The sequence below is a fragment of the Balaenoptera borealis genome, assembly GCF_965194805.1.
Source record: "Balaenoptera borealis genome assembly, chromosome: 5".
In the NCBI taxonomy this organism is placed as follows: domain Eukaryota; kingdom Metazoa; phylum Chordata; class Mammalia; order Artiodactyla; family Balaenopteridae; genus Balaenoptera; species Balaenoptera borealis.
The window spans coordinates 140535658-140548414 of record NC_138862.1 but is presented as its reverse complement, the minus strand read 5'-3'; positions in this window follow the sequence as shown (position 1 = coordinate 140548414).

Here is a 12757-nt window from a genome sequence, read left to right as displayed (position 1 = left end):
ATAGTGGTTAAAACCATAAGCATAAAAGCAACGAAACTTCAAAAAGAAGGCAATGAGGCGGAAAAGAGATTTAACAACAGACTGAAAGGGTTTTTTTCCCCAATACAGTAGCTATCTGGTATATAACTGTGTGACAAAATTCTGCAGATTCCAGAAGGACATTTTATTTCTTTGTTTGTAGTCATTTATTTCCCCATAACACTTACATAAAATTCTTAGTGCATTTGGAATGCTTGAATTTGACCATCGTTTTTAGGGCCTGAATTACTAAGTTTTAATTGCCTTCAATCTCAAGGTCTGATGCTTTCAAATTTATATTTGCAAAGGTTCCACTGCTAGGCCCAAAGCTATTGTTGAAATGGGCTTTGCACTGAGGCAAATCAGCAAGTTCTTACACTTTCTTTGGGGACTTTATGTTGATTTTTAGGGATGCTTAATTTTTTCTCTGATTGTTGTTCAAAACAATAGGAAATAGAAAAAAACATAAAGAAGAAAAATAAAAGCACTCAATCTTATATTCAGAAGAAATTATTATGGCCACTTTGTTGAAAATCCAGACTTTTTCCTGACATGCCTATACATCTTAATGTGATTTTAATATTTAGGCCCTTGCGTTTTTCTTCACACAACAATTTAATCATAAGAACTATTCTAGAAAATCTTTAAATATCCTTTAAAATGTATATGATTATTTATTTCTCTACTATTTTATAAGTTGAGAGCACTCTTTTTTATGATTGTAAATAACACTAGGATGAACAGTAATACTTTCCACATTTCTGATTATTTTCTAGAAGAAGAACAATAAAGCAAAGATGGATATTTTAGGATTCTTAAAATAACAGGCCCAGTTAACTGCCATAAAGTCTATCCTAATTTATACTCCTATATGTTTATAAGAGTACCATATCCCTACTCCTTGATACATGGAGAATTATACCTTTCAAATGTTTAGCGATTTGTTTAACCGAAAATGATACTGCAGTGTTGTATTAATTTGCTTTAATTTTTTGACTAATAATAAACATAAACATTTCCTCATGTATTTAAAAATCATTTGCATTTCTTATTTTTCATCTGAATTTTTATGCCTATTTCATTTTTCTATTTAGAGTAGTAGTCATATTTCTATTGATTTTTAAGTTTCCTTTACATAGTCAGGTTATTAATCTTTTGCATATAAAATATTTCCAAGATTGACTTCAGATTCAAGATATTTGGGATCAGTAATAGGAGATAACATATGTGAAAGTTGTTTTTAAGTATGAAATGCTATAGAATTGTTGGCTTTTGATTTTTTTTTTTTTTTAGTTTTTCTAATTTTGGATTTGTGCAATTCCTGTTTCTCTTTTGACATTACTGAACCCTAACACCGAATTGGCAATCACCTGGGTACTTGGTTCTGCATACACAAATGTATACATAATTGCACATACATGTAATTTTTTGAGTTCCCTAGAATTAGTATTATAGTGCATTGGTTACAAGCACTAACTGGAGAGCCAGACTCCCAGGATGTCAGTCCCAGTTGTGGACCCTATTAGTTGTATAAACTGGAGCAAGTTATTTAACCTCTCTAGGTCTCATTTACCTCGTTTATCTGCAAAATCTCAGAAAAATTCCTAAAACAAGGAGCAAACCTCACAGTATTGCTGTGAGGACTAGGGAAGATAACTAGGTCACTCATTAAGCTAGATAGCTATTTTAATCAATCCTGAAAACTGAGGCCAGACATCTGGTAAACCCAGCTCTGGAGGTGACGTTTTACATGTTCATTAACTAAAGACAAGTCTTTTGATATAGTTTATTTTCTAGACATTTGGAGTGAAATACATCTTTGCCTTTAATAACAATAGTTAATTAAAATTTTCTGGAGCACTCTGCAAAATTATTAATATTCATTATTCATTCAACAATTATTTATTGAATACCTGAGCTGCCAGGCAATATTCTAAGCTCCTCAGCTGTGAAAAAAACCAATAAGGTCCCCCAGATAGGGAATTTTCATTCCAGAGAGAAAAGATTTTTAAAAAGGAAAAATACAAATACATAAACAAGCTAATTTCAGAGAATAATCAATGATGTGAAACAATGAGGCAAGAGAATGCACTGGAAGATGGTTGTGGGGCTAATTCTATCAGGTGCTGAGGACACCCAGGGTGAGGAAGAGGCAAAGTACTAAAAGCATAATGACAGCAATCCTATAACATGACATCACTTTTACTCCCATTTTATAAACAGAATGATTAAGTTACTAAAACCAAAATGTTGTTGCTTAAATAAAATGCATATGCTTTTCTCTGATTGCAAATGTAACACTTGTTCATGTTAGAAAATACAGCTAAGAACAAAAAGAAAACAAAAATCATCTGTGATCCTGTGGCTAACACTTTGTGTGTATGTCTTCTGTCCTCTTTTTCTGCATATAATTTATATTTATATTTTTATAAATATATTTTATAAAATATATTTAACAAAGAGAATTGCCCTATGAGTAATATTTATAACTCTTTTTCCCATTGAGTAATATTTTTTCCATGTCTTTAATGAGTCTTCTGAAACATCATCTTTAATAGCTATGCAGTTTCATATTATATGGAAAAATAATGGTTTCTTTAATTAGTTTCTTACCAATGGATATTTATGTCATTCCAGTTTTTCATTGTTATAAACAATGCTGTGATAAACCTAATAACAATAATAATAATAAAGTAATAGCTAATATTTATTCAAGTGCTTATATATGGCATGCATTGTGCTAAGCAATTTATAACTCTTAACTAACTTAATGTGTACAAGAATTCTGCAAAACAGGAACAGTGACAATCCTGCCTTCAGAAACTGAGGAAACTCTGACCAAAAAAAGTTAAATAATTTGCTCAAGATCACATATCCAGTAAATTGCAGAGTTAGGATTTGAATGTGGACATTCTGGTCCCAGCCAGAGCAAAACACTTAATCAGTGCACTCTATTTCTGCCCCTGACAGTATTTCTACAGATTTACAGATAAGTCTTAATCCTCATGAGCATTATTTCCTTAGGATAAATATTTAGAAGTGAAATTGCTCAGAACCCAATCCAGATCTAATGTTTCTACACAAAAACCACAGCTCCTCTCATCCAAACCTAATGCCCACCCCCAGGCACCCTAATGCAATATCCAAAACTCTGTGCTTCAGATCACACACCCGACTGCAGACTGCAGCCTGCGATGAAAAAAAGAGAACAAGCACTAGCCTAAGTGAAAGGAATTCCAACCCCTGCAGCCCCTCCTTCCTTCCTTGTCTCCTTCAGAGCCTTTGCCAAGGAAAGCTTAGAAAAGGTAAGAGGCTCTGGAAGTTCAACCTGCATTCATTCACTCATGATCCCCCAAAGAGTAGTCTCCACACACATCCCCATTGTCTAAATACAGAAAGAAATAGAGCAATCCCACTCCTGGGCATATACTGGAGAAAACCATAATTCCAAAAGATACATGAACCTGTATGTTCATAGCAGCACTATTTACAATAGCCAGGACATGGAATCAACCTGTCCATCAACAGAGGAATGGATAAAGAAGATGTGGTGCATATACACAATGGAATATTACTCAGCCATAAAAAAGGACAAAATAATGCCATTTGCAGCAACATGGATGGACCTAGAGATTATCATAATAAGTGACAATACTGAGTGACATACTGAAGTAAGTCAGACACAGAAAAACAAATATCATATGATATCACTTATATGTGGAATCTTAAAAAAGGGTACAAATGAACTTATTTACAAACAGAAGTAGAGTCACAGATGTAGAAAACAAACTTGTGATTACCAGGGGATAAGGAGGGAGAGGGATAAATTGGGAAGTTGGGATTGACACATACACACTACTACATATAAAATATTGATAGGTAACTAATAAGGACCTACTGTATGGCACAGGGAACTCTACTCAATACTCTGTAATGGCCTATATGGGAAAAGAATCTCAAAAAGAGTGGATATATGTATATGTATAACTGATTCACTTTACTGTACACCTGAAACCAACACAACGTTGTAAATCAACTATACTCCAAGAAAAGTTAAAAAAAAAAAAAAAAAGGCAGAGAGAAGGTGTGAGTGGCTTTGAGCTCAAGAGGTAGAACTTCCCATAACACCCAGGTACATCTCTTAAGCTGGCTGTACCTCTTATGCAACCTCTTGTACTTCTTTTTTTTCTCTGTGTGGCCCTATGAGACCACAAAACAAATTAGGTAACAGATCACTGGACCACACTCAGGGAACTAAAGAAGTCCCATGAGCTCATACTGCTAATTGAGACACATCTAGGTAGACCCTCCTGGGAGTTTTCAGCCTGCACTAACCCAAAATCATGACTCAGTAGACACCATTTTATCTCATTTTTCAAAAAGTGTTTGTTTGGGTTTTTTTCTTGAGAGGCTGTTCAGTCAGAGAGATGAAACAATTCATCTTGGTTACTTTTCCTAGGCTTCAAAGATAACCTAGAATCATAGGTTTCTATTCTACCAAAGGAGGCTCCTGAGTGTTGTAAATTTACTGTTATCTCATCTGACCAAATAATAGAGGTTTTACTGGAGAGTAGAGGGATCAATGGAGTTATTAAATCTACCATATACAGTAGGTTATCACTCTTCAAAGAAATAGAATATGGAAAAACAAATTTAAAAATAAATTAAACATTCATTCTTTGTTAATACGGAGGCCATTTCTGAATCTTAAAGAGCTTCAAAGTCATCATCACAATCTTAAATTATTGCACAAGAAACTTCAAACTGACAACCTTGCATTCCAACCACCTGCTTGTAAAGTTGCTGGTTGGGAACCATAGGTACATTTGTAATACATAGTGCCTAAGGCCTCAGAAGAGCCCACACAAATCTTTTTAACCCATAATGTAGCTAAAAAAAAAAGTGTAAGTGATACTAAACATCCTCACTATCATTTTTCATAGTATTCTAATGTTTCCATCAAGAAAATGTGGAAAGAGTGGAAAGAAGGAAGAGAGAAAGCAAGCGGGAGATTGGTTCAAGATGGTGGAGTAGAAGGACATGTGCTTACTCCCTCTTGCGAGAGTACTGGAATCACCATAAATTGCTGAAAAATCATTGACCAGAAGACACTGTAACTCACCAAAAAAGATACCCCACATCCAAAGACAAAGGAGAAGCTACACTTAGATGGTAGGAGGGCGGCAATCACAATAAAATCAAATACCAAAACTGCTGGGTGGTGACTCATAAACTGGAGAACACTTATACTGTTCTCCAGTTTGTGAGAGCACTCACAAACTGGAGAACAGTCCACCACTGGAGTGAAAGTTCTGAGCCCCATGACAGGCTTCCCAACCTGGGGGTCCGGCAATGGGAGGAGGAATTCCTAGAGAGTCAGGCTTTGAAGGCTAGTGGGATTTGATTGCAGGACTTCGACAGGACTGGGGGAAACAGAGACTTCACTCTTGGAGGGCACACACAAAGTAGTGTGCACATTGGGACCCAGGGGAAGGAGCAGTGACCCCCTTGGAGACTGAACCAAACATACCTGCTAGTGTTGGAGGGCCTGCTGCAGAGGCAGGAGGGACCTGTGGTTCACTGTTGGGACAAGGACGCTGACAGCAGAAGTTCTGGGAAGTACTCCTTGGTGTGAGCCCTCCCAGAGTCTGCCATTAGCCCGAACAAAGGATCAGGTAGGCTCCAAAGCTGGATCACCTCAGGCCAAACAACCAGCAAGGGGGGAACCCAGCCCCACCCATCAGCAGACAAGTGGATTAAAGTTTTACTGAGCTCTGCCCACCAGAGGAACACCCAGCTCTACCCACCACCAGTTCCTCCCATCAGGAAGCTTGAACAAGCCTCTTAGATAGCCTCATCCACCAGAGGACAGACAGCAGAAGCAAGAAGACATATAATTTTGGAGCCTGGGGAAGGAAAACCACATTCACAGAAAGATAGAAAAAATGAAAAGGCAGAGGACTATGTACCAGATGAAGGAACAAGATAAAACCCCAGAAAAACAACTAAATGATGTGGAGGTAGAAAACCTTCCAGAAAAAGAATTCAGAATAATGATAGTGAAGATGGTTCACAACCTTGGAAAAAGAATGGAGGTAAAGATCTAGAAGATGCAAGAAATGTTTAACAAAGACCTAGAAGAATTAAAGAACAAACACATAAAGAATTAAAGAACAAAGAAACAGAGATGAACAATACAATAACTGAAATGAAAAATACACTAGAAGGAATCAATACCAGAATAACTGAGGCAGAAAAACAGATAGGTGACCTGGAAGACAGAATGGTGGAATTCACTGCCGTGGAACAGAATAAAGAAAAATAAAGGAAAAGAAATGAAGACAGCCTAAAGAGACCTCTGGGACAACATTAAACACAACAACTTTTGCATTATAGGGGTTCCAGAAGAAGAAGAGAGAGAGAAAGGACCTGAGAAAATATTTGAAGAGATTATAGTCAAAAAATTCCCTAACATGGGAAAGAAAATAGCCACCCAAGTCCAGGAAGTGCAGAGAGTCCCAGGCAGGATAAACCCAAGGAGAAACACACTGAGACACATGGTAATCAAATTGACAAAAATTAAACACAAAGAAAAGTTATTGAAAGCAGCAAGGGAAAAAAGACAAATAACATACAAGGGAACTCCAATAAGGTTAACAGCTGATTTCTCAGCAGAAACTCTACAGGCCAGAAGATGGTGGCACAATATAATTAAAGTGATGAAAGGGAAGAACCTACAACCAAGATGACTTTACCAGTAAGGATATCATTCAGATTTTACGGAGAAATCAAAAGCTTTACAGACAAACAAAAGCTAAGAGAATTCAGCACCACCAAACCAGCTCTACAACAAATGCTAAAGGAACTTCTCTAGGTGGGAAACGCAAAAGAAGAAAAGGACCTAAAAAAACAAACGCATAACAATTAAGAAAATGGTAATAGGAACATACATATAGATAATTACCTTAAACGTGAACGGATTAAATGCCCCAACTAAAAGAGGCAGGCTTGCTGAATAGAAACAAAAACAAAACCTATATATATGCTGTCTACAACTGACCCACTTCAGACCGAGAACACATACAGACTGAAAGTGAGGGGATGGAAAAAGATATTCCATACAAATGGAAATCAAAAGAAAGCTGGAGTACCAATAGTCATATCGATGAAAAGAGACTTTAAAATAAAGAATGTTACAAGAGACAAGGAAGAACACTACATAATGATCAAGGGATCAATCCAAGAAGATATAACAATTATAAACATATATGCACACAAAATAGGAGCACCTCAATACATAAGGCAAATGCTAACAGCTATAAAAGAGGAAATTAACAGTAACACTATAATAGGGGGGAATTTTAACACCTCACTTACACCAATGGACAAATCAACCAGACAGAAAATTAATAAGGAAACACAAGCTTTAAATGACACAATAGACCAGATAGATTTAATTGATATTTATAGGACATTCCATCCAAAACCAGCAGATTACACTTTCTTCTTAAGTGCACATGGAACATTCCCAAGGATAGATCACAAATTGGGTCACAGATCAAGCCTCGGTAAATTTAAGAAAATTGAAATCATATCAAGCATCTTTTCCGACCACAATGCTATGAAATTTGAAATCAATTACAGGGGAAAAAATGTAAAAACACAAACACATGGAGGCTAAACAATACGTTACTAAATAACCAAGAAATCACTGAAGAAATCAAAGAGGAAATCAAAATATACCTACAGACAAATTACAATGAAAACACGACGATCCAAAACCTATGGGATGCAGCAAAAGAAGTTCTGAGAGGGAATTTTATAGCAATACAAGCCAACCTCAAGAAACAAGAAAAATCCCAAATAAACAATAAAACCTTACACCTAAAGGAACTAGAAAAGGAAGAACAAACAAAACCAAAAGTTAGTAGAAGGAAAGAAATCATAAAGATCAGAGCAGAAGTAAATGAAATAGAAACAAAGAAAACAATAACAAAGATCAATAAAACTAAAAGCTGGTTCGTTGAGAAGATAAACAAAATTGATAAACATTTAGCCAGACTCATCAAGAAAAAGATGGAGAGGACTCAAATCAATAAAATTAGAAATGAAAAAGGAGAACTTACAACAGACACCACAGAAATACAAAGCATCATAAGAGACTACTACAAGCGACTTTATGCCAATAAAATGGACAACCTGGAAGAAAGGGACAAATTCTTAGAAAGATATAAACTTCTAAGACTGAACCAGGAAGAAATAGAAAATATGAACAGACCAATCCAAGCACTGAAATTGAAACTGTGATTAAAAATCTTCCAACAAACAAAAGTCCAGGACCAGATGGCTTCACAGTTGAATTCTGTCAAACATTTAGAGAAGAGTTAACAGCATCCTTCTCAAACTCTTCCAAAAAATTGCAGAGGAAGGAACACTCCCAAACTCATTCTATGAAGCCACCATCACCCTGATACCAAAACCAGACAAAGATGTCACAAAAAATGAAAACTACAGGCCTATATCACTGATGAACAGAGATGCAAAAATCCTCAACAAAATACTAGCAAACAGAATCCAACAGCACATTAAAGGGATCATACACCATGATCAAGTGGGATTTATCCCAGGAATACAAGGATTCTTCAATATATGCAAATCAATCAATGTGATACACCATATTAACAAATTGAAGGATAAAAGTCATATGATAATCTCAATAGATGCAGAAAAAGCTTTAAACAAAATTCAACTCCCATTTATGATAAAACTCCCCAGAAAGTAGGCATAGAGGGAACTTACCTCAACATAATAAAGGCCATATATCACAATCCCACAACCACATGGTTCTCAATGGTGAAAAAATGAAACCATTTCCACTAAGATCAGGAACAAGACAAGGTTGCCCACTCTCACCGCTATTATTCAACATAGTTATGGAAGTTTTAACCACATCAATCAGAGAAAAAAAAGAAATAAAAAGAATCCAAATCAGAAAAGAAGTAAAACTGTGCTCTTTGCAGATGACATGATACTATACATAGAGAGCCCTAAAGATGCCATCAGAAAACTACTAGAGCTAATCAATGAATTTGGTAAAGTTGCAGGACAAAAAATTAATGCACAGAAATCTCTTGCATTCCTCTACACTAACAACAAAGATCAGAAAGAGAAATTAAGGAAACAACACCATTCACCATTGCAACAAAAAGAATAAAATACCTGGGAATAAACCTACCTAAGGAGCTAAAAAACTTGTACTCTGAAACCTATAAGACACTGATGCAAGAAGTCAAAGATGACACAAACAGATGGAGAGATATACCATGTTCTTGGATTGGAAGAATCCACATTGTGAAAATGACTATACTACCCAAAGCAATCTACAGATTCAATGCAATCCCTATCAAATTACCATTGGCATTTTTTTTACAGAACTAGAACAAAAATCTTAAAATTTGTATGGAGACACAAAAGATCCCAAATAGCCAAAACAGTCTTGAGGGAAAAAAATGGAGCTGGAGGAATCAGGCTCCCTGACTTCAGACTATACTACAAAGCTACAGTAATCAAGACAATATGGTACTGACACAAAAACAGAAATATAGATCAATGGAACAGGATAGAAAGCCCAGAGAAAAACTCAGGCACCAATGTTAACTAATCTATGACAAAGGAGGCAAGGATATACAATGGAGAAAAGACAGTCTCTTCAATAAGTGATGCTGGGAAAACTGGACAGCTACGTGTAAAAGAATGAAATTAGAACACTCCCTAACACCATACACAAAAATAAATGCAAAATGGATTAGAGACCTAAATGTAAGGCCGTACACTATAAAACTCTTAGAGGAAAACATAGGTAGAGTAGTCTATGACATAAATCACAGCAAGATCCTTTTTGACCTAGAGAAATGGAAATAAAAACACAAATAAACAAATGGGACCTAATGAAACTTCAAAGCTTTTGCACAGCAAAGGAAACCATAAATAAGACGAAAAGACAGCCCTCAGAATGCGAGAAAATATTTGCAAATGAAGCAACTGACAAAGGATTAATCTCCAAAATATACAAGCAGCTCTTGCAGCTCAACATCAAAAGAAAAAACAACCCAATGCAAAACTGGATGGAAGACCTAAATAGACATTTCTCCAAAGAAGACATACAGATGGCCAAGAAGCACATGAAAAGCTACTCAACATCACTAAATTATTAGAGAAATGCAAATGAAAACTACAATGAGGTATTACCTCACACCAGTTAGAATGGGCATCATCAGAAAATCTACAGACAACCAATGCTGGAGAGGGTGTGGAGAAAATGGAACCCTCTTGCACTGTTGGTGGGAATTTCAATTGATACAGCCACTATGGAGAACAGTATGGAGCTTCCTTAAAAAAAATAAAAATAGAATTACCATATGACCCAGCAATCCCACTGCTGGCCATATACCCAGAGAACACTATAGTTCAAAAAGACACATGCACTCCAATGTTCATTGCAACACTATTTACAATAGCCAGGTCATGGAAGCAACCTAAATGCCCATCGACATACAAATGGATAAAGAAGATGTGGTAAATATATACAATGGAATATTATTCAGCCATAAAAAGAATGAAATTTGGTCATTTGTAGAGACGTGGATGGATCTAGAGACTGTCATGCAGAGTGAAGTAAGTCAGAAAGAGAATAACAAATATCGTATATTAATGCATATATGTGGAACATAGAAAAATGGTACAGATGAACCAGTTTGCAGGGCAGAAATAGAGACACAGATGTAGAGAACAAACGTATGGACACCAAGAGGGGAAGGTGGCCGGGGCTGTGATGGTGGTGGGATGAATTGGGAGATTGGGATTGACATATATACACTAATATGTATAAAATGGATAACTCATAAGAACCTGCTGTATAAAAAATAAATTAAATTCAAAAGTTCAAAAAAAAAAAAAAAAGAAAGTGTGTTTCAAAACGGTAACCTGAGATACTGGGAACGCATCTTCTGCATTCTGGTGGCAGATATAGGTACCTGAACTTAAGTCTTTGGAGGCAGAGCCAGGCTGATGGAAGAGAGAGCATTGCATAGAGAGTCTGGCAAAGGAGGTTGTAGTTTCCAGGAAACCCTGAGATTGAAACACTTGGGTCAAGATGAAGAGAAAAGGAAGAGGAATAGGGGTTAACTGAATGGGCTTAAGGAGTTACAGCTGCCACTGAAATGTATTGTGTGTACATATTTATGTGTCTGGGATCCAGGGCAAAGTGAGTTTTCTTTTTATTTGTGAGATTGTTCACTGAAAACAGATCCTCTTTTCTCTTGTCCACCTATTAATTGTTTACACTAATTTTGTATCTATGCAGAGTATTTGAATGGGCCATGGTGCCTTTTTTCCTTGTTTGTATTTAATTAAATTGTCATTTAGGAAAAAAAAAAAAAACTCCATTATTGCAGGGGTTCATCTTTTTCATTCACTCTTATATTCTCTGAACACAGCATGGTGCCTGGGATATAGTAGGTGTTCAAAATCCCTCCTGTGGAAGAAGAAGTTAGATGCAAGAAATAATTTGAAAATCAGTCAGCTTGCACCACAGTGGAGGATAAATGTCAGTTAAAAAAGAGTCTTGTTCGAATGGTTAAAGAAGTTGTGGTACATATATACAATGGAATATTACTCAGCCATAAAAAGGAACGAAATTGAGTCATTTGTTGAGACGTGGATGGATCTAGAGACTGTCATACAGAGTGAAGTAAGTCAGAAAGAGAAAAACAAATATCGTATATTAATGCATGTATGTGGAACCTAGAAAAATGGTACAGATGAGCCGGTTTGCCAGGCAGAAGTTGGGACACAGATGTAGAGAATGGACATATGGACACCAAGGGGGGAAAACTGCGATGGGGTGGGGATGGTGGTGTGCTGAATTGGGCGATTGGGATTGACATGTATACACTGATGTGTATAAAATTGATGCCTAATAAGAACCTGCAGTATAAAAAAACAAACAAACAAAAAAAAAAGGGTCTTGTTGATGAAACATGAAATAACAGGGAGTTACTGTAACAGTGTAGGCACACAAAGAAAGTTAGTCATGATAGTCTAACCTACAAGTGAACCAAGGAGGTAAGGCACACAATTTTCTAATGACCAGGGAATGAACTCAAGTATCAAGAATAATGAAGTCTATAAAACTCAATTCCCACCCCCCATCCATTGAAAAGACGAGAGTCTGATTTAATGATTATAAGCCTGACTTAGTTGTGCCATCCTGGATTAATAAAGATGGAATCAGTACCACACCCTCTATGGAGAGGCAGGTAGAAAAATAAAATCATGAGGTTATGTATATGAAAGTTAAAATGCACTGGATAAATTCACAGTGTTATTTAAAAAGCAACAGAAACCACCCCCTCTGAAAACATCAGAACTGGAAAATTCTACTGAAGGATAGACAGCTTATTATACCCCTATTAACCATGAAAGTCTAGCCAATGGGCCAAGTATATAGCTCAATGTGGTATTTTACAACCAATTTTAGGCACAATCTACCTCTTTTCTTTAAAACCCTACAGAGCATCTAACTTCATGTGCCTAAGACTATATTATAAAAACTAACGACCTTGACAATATGTAATCACAAAGACCTGAACTGCCCTAAAATTTCAACTACAGGAGGGAATGTGTATTGTGCTTTAAGTCTTCCTTAAAATGGCACAAGACCACTGGGTCACAGAACAAA